Source organism: Dreissena polymorpha, chromosome 2 (assembly GCF_020536995.1).
Source record: "Dreissena polymorpha isolate Duluth1 chromosome 2, UMN_Dpol_1.0, whole genome shotgun sequence".
In the NCBI taxonomy this organism is placed as follows: domain Eukaryota; kingdom Metazoa; phylum Mollusca; class Bivalvia; order Myida; family Dreissenidae; genus Dreissena; species Dreissena polymorpha.
In genome coordinates this window covers 27,398,318-27,407,351 of record NC_068356.1, presented here as the reverse complement: position 1 = coordinate 27,407,351, position 9,034 = coordinate 27,398,318, and positions in this window count along the sequence as shown.

Here is a 9,034-nt window from a genome sequence, read left to right as displayed (position 1 = left end):
GTCAAATATTTATGAATTTATATAAAATGTGTAAAAAAACTAATTATATATATATTTCAGTATAAATTGATATAAAAGTTAAGAAGAACATGTGTCGAAAAATGCGAAATAAGCCAGATATTTAATTCTCAAATTGAAAACGGCTGTACAGCCGAATTCGCCAGCATGTATATCATACATGTACAATGTGAATCTAAACTTAGTTTAACGGTTTATTTGAATTTCTGCAACGATATCTATTCATACGACACACGAACACTAACTCCAATCCTAATACAAAAACGAATGCTTCGGTTATTGTAGGAAAATATGTTTGTCACAATCGGCTCGGGCCGCTAATTTGTCTTTGCTGCATTTTATGAAATTCGGCTTTAATGTATAATTTTTCTTGTCTATTTTGTGCAATTGTAACATATTTTATCAATATATTACAAATAAGCGCATGTAAAAAATCGTATATATCCGCTTTAAAGCGGGACTGCACGATTTTTCCATGTGTTAAATTGTAATATACTGATAAAAATTATGTTACAATAGCACAAAATAGGCAAGAAAAATTATACATTGAAGACGAATTTCATAAAATGCAGCAAAGACAAATTAGCGCCCCGAGCCGATTATGACGAAGATATTTCGTACATATTTTCCTACAATAACCGAAGCATTCGTCTTTTTATTAGGATCGGAGTTAGTGTTTGTGTGTCGTATGAATAGATATCGTTTCAGGAAATTAAAATGATCCGTAAAACTAAATTTAGATTCACATCGTACATGCATGATATACATGCTGGCGAATTCGACTGTACATACATTTTCGATTTCATAATTGAATATCTGGCTTATTTCGCATTTTTCGACACATGTTCTTCTTAACATTTATTTTAATTTTCATTGAAATATATGTATATTAAGTTTTTTTACACACTTGATATAAATTCATAAGTATTTGACAAAAATTAATGTGGAATTGTAATGAAATTAAAGATATGCAATTAAAATTTAACACAAGCAATATATCAAACGAAACTGAATAATCGCAATTACCAAAGAAAGAAACTAAAACATATATTATTCACCAGCTTCAGAGATTTTACCAATCACAAAAACAGTAATAATGAATCTTAATATTTTTCAGAAGAGCAATACTTAATGTAAGCTTGCATTATAAATTGAAGAAAATTTATCAAACAAAACACTAGTTAAAGACATTAACAGTAAAAGTAGTGCGATTGTGCTTAACTATTTTTTATCAAATAATTATTGATCATTTATTTATTTATTATTTTCAAATAATTATTTTGCAGCAGCTAAATACTAGTTTCAAACGATCTTAGTGATATTGCTTATGTAAAAAGAAAAACACAACTTTATCAGACGTGTATATGAATCACATACTTAACCTTCTATTTAGCTATCAGTAAAACAATTAAAACAATTTAAACTTTGGAGGGTGATTCTGCTTGGATTTTTTAAACGTTAGTGTCGGGTATATAAGTTAATGTCATTCACCCATCAAATTCGCCTAGAACTCACACTACTGTCGAATGTTTGAATCAATAATAGACATACATGTATAAGCAATCGACCAATGTAAAACAAACAATTAACATCAATCACGTATGCTTAAACTTCACTAAAAATGATAACACAAGTTTATTCGTTCACTTTGTTAGATTAGAGCAGAGTGTTCAATGCTGATTCTTTTCTTCTGAAAATGATGTGACCTTTGAAACGGTGTACGCGGCCTTCGTTATATATTTCCATTCATCATACATTCTTCCATGAACCTGTCACTCCGCCTTAACCGACATTTCAGGTCGCATCCTTGACCTTTGCCTCCGTTACGTTTTTCGACGCCGCTGTGATGCACCTTGCAATATCTTCCTTGGACTGGGCATCATAGACGTCTTTTTTAGACGGTACTATTATCACCTCATTCTCATTGAGACTGCGTTTCATCACGGTGTTTTTGCTCACTGGATATAGATTCACCAGTTAATAACTATAAAAACATCGACATCGCGTACGTTATTTGGCTTAAAGTGACTTGTTCACAGATTTAAGTGTACTCTTATGCATATTTAACGATAAATCGGATCTCTTTGAGATTGAGTCCTCAAAAATATCGTTAAGTGCCACCTAACAATAATTGCAATTACAGTTGTTCTTTATGTTTCATTTAGATTGCCATTAAAAATGAATACTTCCTTGTTAGTGTAAACCAATCATAATTTCCGTTGCCCGAACAGAAACTCGGATCTGTGGTTCACGGCATAGTCACAACTGAAACAAGTTGTCAATGGCTTTACATCGTTATTTATGGTAATAGGTTATTTCCTTCTAATAGTGCTATTTTAACTACGAAAAATATCATAAATAAGGCGTATTTTTCAATAACTTCTAAATGAGTACCGGGGTAAGTCTAATTTTCAATGGTAAACAAGCCAGCAAAACGATGTTGCTTGTTGTTGTGTTGTTGTTCAGAGTTTATTTACAGGTCCCAGGCCTCTTCACGAGGTCATTTTAGCTGGACCTGCCCTGTGACCTTTCAGGGGAGAAAGATTAATTTTGAGCCAAAGTAGGTCAAATTTACCCCGGCTGCCCGGGTATTCGCCAAAGATATGATTTAGATCAAAATAGACCAGTGTACGGTGGCCAATGAGACCTTAATGTGCACTGGTAGATAGACAATTTCAAGACAAATTCATGTCTGAACGCAGCTCCGCCAAGGGACTGCAGCGCACAGCTCACACATCATGGCCACTCTCGTTGTCACCAGCCGGCGTCTTCATCCCCGAGACAGTTTCCCCAGTGCGTTGAGCGTACTGAGTACCGCCGTCCCGGGGTCCCTCTATAAGGCCACCCCCTCGATGTTCTGATCTGAGACCTGGTTCGCCCCGTGTTTCCCCTACCCTGGTGATCCCGCTGTCCGACTGTTCCCGTCCCTCTTCAGACGGGACCTATGGCAGGTCCGGACCAGTTAACTCCCGACGATAAACAGCGGTTGACAAGACCGCTGCATCTTGGAGAAGACAGCAATCCCAGCAGAATAGAGAACGTCCGGCTCGATGGTGGCGGCTTGCTGGATTAGCAGAGCCGCCCACAGAAGTTCCCCTCAAATGAGAAAATCTTCTGCGGGTGACTCTCGCCTCGGTCGCGACGCGCACGCTCCAGCTGCAGAGATCACTGCTGACCGAGCCGCTGTTGCTTTATAACATACTGGGTTTATATCGGCGTAGCAATCTATCCCAGGTTGTGACCTCATTCAATAGCCAATGAAATGTTGGATAAAATTCCCACCGATAGAAATGAACGCTTGCATGTAAGCATTGTACATGCAAATATTCGGCTCCGATGGATTTTATGAAGCCATTCATTTCGGCGACCGATGAATCCATCCTCTAATCGATATGCTTTTTTGCTGCGTTTATATATGGACATCTAACATCGTGTGTAATACGCGATATCTTCATGCTTATAAAAGCGATGAACATGACTGACTTAACAACCCAATGTTTGACTTCGAACACTTGACTCGTGTGAATGCGCTTTATATATTTAAAAGAAATGCATAGACTATAATGGCCGACCATTCATATACATTACGACTGAAAATCATGGTTAATGAAACCTCATCCATTAATGTTATTTTATTGTATTGTTCGTTTCCTTTATAGTGTATATAGTTATATAATATGAAATACTATGAATATCGATAAAACATAAGAAGTGTAAATTGTGGTTGTGTGTGATTTATACAATAGTGAATGATAAATACTAATAGGAATAGAGATACATTCATATGTTACTTACATCCCGCTCAATTAACTTTGTATCGAGCAACTCAAAGACTGGGATTTATTGGTTTATTGTCTTAAGGGCAAGACGATGCGCAATTGACTTGAGCCTTATGAACTCTACCGTTTCTGCAATAATGATAATAGGAGACATGCCATTAGTTCAATTAGAAACATGTGGTATTTATTAAAATGTAGAAAAACATTACTCACGTATGGTTGTAATTTAGATATACGGAAAAAAATATTAAAATGGTTTAACTTTTAAAGAATGTTAAATTGTAATGAAGCAAATTACACGTATCGTGGAGATTCTTTTCAAAGTACCGGTATACATTTTGTATTTTGCATATATTTAATTATTGCTTGACGTAAGATTTGTCTTTCTTTCAAAAATCGAAATATATACCGGTCGATTTTTTGTTTTATTGCACTTTGTATATATATGCGAATAGAACTAAATTTAGTTTTTTAATACTATATGTCTGTATTTCAGGGAAAACAGGTATAAACACTTCAAACTGAACCAGCGTTTCAAACGAGTCGGATGTTCAAGTTTAACCTTGCCATGCTCCATTAAACGTATGAAGCTGCACTATTTTGAGCACCCTGAGTTTCTCCGAGCTCTTCAACCTAATTAAATTCTAAGACTCACAACATTATGACGTAATTTAAAGAAAGGTGAAAATTCCAGCTATTTAGCTTAAACTGAAATATAAATAATGTGTCTAGTGTCCTGTGCTTTGGGAATGGGGGTCGCGATGGTACTCAGAGAGGAAACCACATAGCTCCTAAAGAATATCTTAATTGAAGAGATTGAAATTTAAATGTATATTTCAAAACAATTTATTTGAGATATGATGGACTTTGTTATGATAAAATTGTAACCCAACACCTTGACAATGTCAAAAGTTGAAGCTTTCAAATGTTAAAATACTTGTTCATGTATGATTACCAGTATTAAAAATTAAAGAAAAAATACAAAAAACTACTTTTAGGCGCTATGTGGATACAAAATTGCTTTCCATAGGTGTGTAACGTTCAACTAAACATTCCTTCTTCAATATTGGTTAAAGTGAATTCTTTTAGTCCTGAGTGATAGCATATAGTTAGCGATAAATAATAGCCAAATTGTTCTTCTCCTTTTATTTCGATTGCCATTAAAGATGAATGCAAAAATTGTCGACATCAAAACAATAAAACAGTATGTAAATCGAACAAATTTTCCAAAAGTCTTTCTTATTTATATCGCGCTAATAGTCAATGTCACACACATCTTTTCCCCTCGGCCCGACCATTCTGATTGGTGTAAAGATGTCTTACTATGCACATGAGCTTGTTTTATAAACAAAAATCCGAATGGAAGCTAGAAACCTTACTTATATTGTCAGGTAATTATAAACCGGTATACGATTTTTTCACAAATAATTCCGTATAACACATTTCTTAAACTTACTTTTTAGCCTAAAAAACACAAACAAGTTTAAATGAATATCTCGATGCTTTCCATTGAAATCAACACACATTTTCTGGAAGAATTGACGTGTTTGAAACTTGTATTAATATAATTATTCTGCAAGCACATCATTTAACTTAAGTTGATTTAATTTGCGCTTGAGGGACATATTTATTATATGCTTTGTTTATTTATGCCAGAAACAGTGTATGTGGCCCATTTTACCAGTTATAGTTCCGCTTGCATCCCATGCGGCGAGTTTACATGTAAAAGGCCTTGACCAGTTACATATCCATGCGACCCGGAGGGTCAATAACTGGATTATACACCGAAGGGCAGATATTCAAACCTATGTTGAGCCAACAATACCATCAAAGGATCTTAAAGTTATTACGTCCCTTAAAAGAATAATCATTCAAGAAAGCTATAATTTAAAACAGTATGCCTGATAATCTTTGCATATGTTATCGGAAACTTTAAAGGGGCCTTTTCACAGACGTTGGCATGTTTTGAAGTTTGTCATTAAATGCTTTATATTGACAAATGTAAATATTGGATCTAAAAAGCTCCAGTAAAAAAATCAAGAATTTTAATTAAAAAGATAGAAGAAAAAAGTAACCCTCAGCAGGGCTCGAACCACTGACCCCTGGAGTCAAGGAGTAAAAGGTAAACCAATAAGACCACTCGGCCATTCGTCCTCATACAATGGGTAAAGCATTTTATACTTTATATAAACAATCCTCGTAGTTTCACAAAATATAACGACAACAACAGAACTCTCCAAATTATTCAAACGTTTCGCGTTGCAACGCTTTATTATTTTCAGGTTTTTAAATCGTCAAAATATGCATTTTAGAGAATGGTTAATGTGCAGTTTTACTGTTTCCTCACAAATATTATAACTAAAACGAAAATTTGCGAATCTGAAACTGCTTTTTTCAATTTTGTCAATTTACCGAAACGTGAAAACTTCACTAAAAACGCCCCTTTAAATATGTATTCACCTTTGCATGTCATAATGTTATGGTTTTGATTGATATATTTTATTGGTTCGAAGGCGCAATGAAATTAAGCTCTGTATCGGTTTTCGCACAGGTCCGTACATAATGTAGTCGTGAAGACTCAACGACGACCCCTAATTAAACTCAAAATAACACACACACAAACGCACGCACGCACGCACGCACGCACGCACGCACGCACGCACGCACGCACACACACACACACACACACACACACACATACGTGCAAATGGTGCAAAGTCACTACACTACATTTTCTCCCGGAAACCCACTACCACTAGATCTAGCTATGCCAGCGATTTAATATTTGGAAAAATTATGTCAAATGGGCTGCTTTACTGAACGATGATTTTATTATTTCAATTTAATGTATTTTATCAAACTTATATTTTACCATGTTACCCACTACATACACGCTTCTGAAAAAAAAACACCGGGTGAATCACTACATTTATACACACTAGTTTGTCACTACATGTACACACACATTTTCCCAGACAACTCACTACTTACAATTATCTCAAAATATAACTACTGGACGCTATGAGTTTCAAGCAATACTTATTAGATTGATCAGGCAAACAAAGCCATTTATACACGCACTTGTTCAAAATCTCGATATTCCATGAAGTATAATTAGTAGATATACAGCTTGGTGTCAAACCGTTCCGATCCGAATACTTAAATATGATTTTTTGTATGAAACAGTCATTACTACAATACAAGTCTAGCTCTGATCACGACTATATATATATAATATATATGTTGCATATTTTAGATTCTAAGAGGATCCCCATTTACAATTATATCGAATGAATAATGCTTGTATAGTCACTTTTATCATATCCGGATTTTACTGGAAACACAGTTTGTCATTGTAATGAATATAAAAATATACACCAACTTCGGTCGCAATTAGCAGTAATAATATGCTATTCTCACAATATATTTTTACATATTTAGAAACGATGGAGGAATACCATTACAACGGTACCAAATAATGTATGGTCGGTTGGAAAAAATGTTGCTTGTATAACCCCTTTATCTTCCCGGGTTTTCCTTAATACATTGTTTTGTGTAAAAAATCATATTAATAGGCCGACTTTGGCCGCCCTAATATTATACCGACAAACACTATTTTTTACATCGTTAGAAACCTCATATGATCTTCTTTACAACGGTAGCATTTTATTAATATCGAAATTTATAATAATGTTTGTATAACCACTTTTACCTTTTCCGGGTTTTCCTTTAGGCATTTTGGTGTGTAAAAAAACACCCTCACAATAGGCCGACTTTGACCGCGATTTACAGGCTAACTCTTCTGACCCAGCCATACACTATTTTTAAATTGTAAGAAACTTTTGAGGTTCTTCTTTCCAACGGTACCATTATTATTCATATCGGACGAATAATAACCTTTTTTTACATTTTCCGTGGTTAACCTTAAAGATTTCCGAGTTTTCCGGATATTTCCGGGTTTTATACCTCGCCTACCATTTCCTAATGAGCCGTCCACATTTTTTTCAGATGCTTCATATCTAAATGTCAACCATTCCTTTGCAATTATCCAAATATTTCTATCAACATCGAAGCGTCATCAAGTTTAAGGCATTTAGACTGTCAAAATACATTGGAGTACATTGGCAAAGTTAGATCTCTTTACCAAATACCCCAGTAAAATATAAAATATTATGTAAATGTACTGCGCTCAAGAATGTGAAAACGTCAAAAACGACAGTAATAATAATAAAAAAAGACAACACGCATTTTTATATTAACGTATAACACAACTTTAAAAGATAAGTTGCATTAAGGATTATTGATACACGATGACATTTGGTTGATATTTTTATTTTAGTCAGAACTTTCCGAATCCTAAAAAGTCATTGATATTTTTGTAATTTCAAATCATAAAACGTCATCGTACGTCGTTCAACTCCAATAACCTGGGCGATGAAATAAACCATTAAGCGGAAACGGTAATCCATAAGTTGATATGGATAACGGGTGATGCCAGGATGTTAATAAACGTGTATTATTTTTTGTTTGAAATAAAATTATCAAATCTTATACAACCTAACTTAATGTACTTGATTAAAGCTCATACATGTATACAGTCATACTTATTAGCAATTAAGCCAAGCGGTTACGCATTTGACTGAAGATCCAAAGAGCCTCATTTTCTTCAATTGTTTTTTTTCGCAACTAAATGTTCTTCTTAAAATACTTTAATTATAAAAACATTTGTTGTACATCATATATTGATAATCCTTTCGATGCATTATATATTATTTTATACACCTATTAAAAATCGGATTTTGGGGCAAAATCGGGGTTCGAAGTACCCTTAATAAAGAGGGCTGAAATCTCTAAACTGTTCAAATACGTTAATGTACGTACGTGAAAATAAATTGCAAAGCATAAAAATAACTATATAATGTGAAAAACGTTCAGAAAGAACCTTGGTACACAATCAGCAGTACATGTATATGTTATATTTTAATTAACCGTACACAACGTGTTTTTATTTTGCTTTTTAACATTATCTTTGCATAATTGCGTACAAGTAGTCTGGTACAATCTGGCCAAAATATTTGTTAAAAAAAATCACAATAATTAAAATGTGAAATTGAATTTACTGGATAAATAGTCACGTTCTTTCATTAATCTTAACGTGTTTGTTTCTTTAATCCAACGTTTAGTTATTTTACGATCATTTTGGCAACACAGTATGAAACTACTACACCCCGATCAGA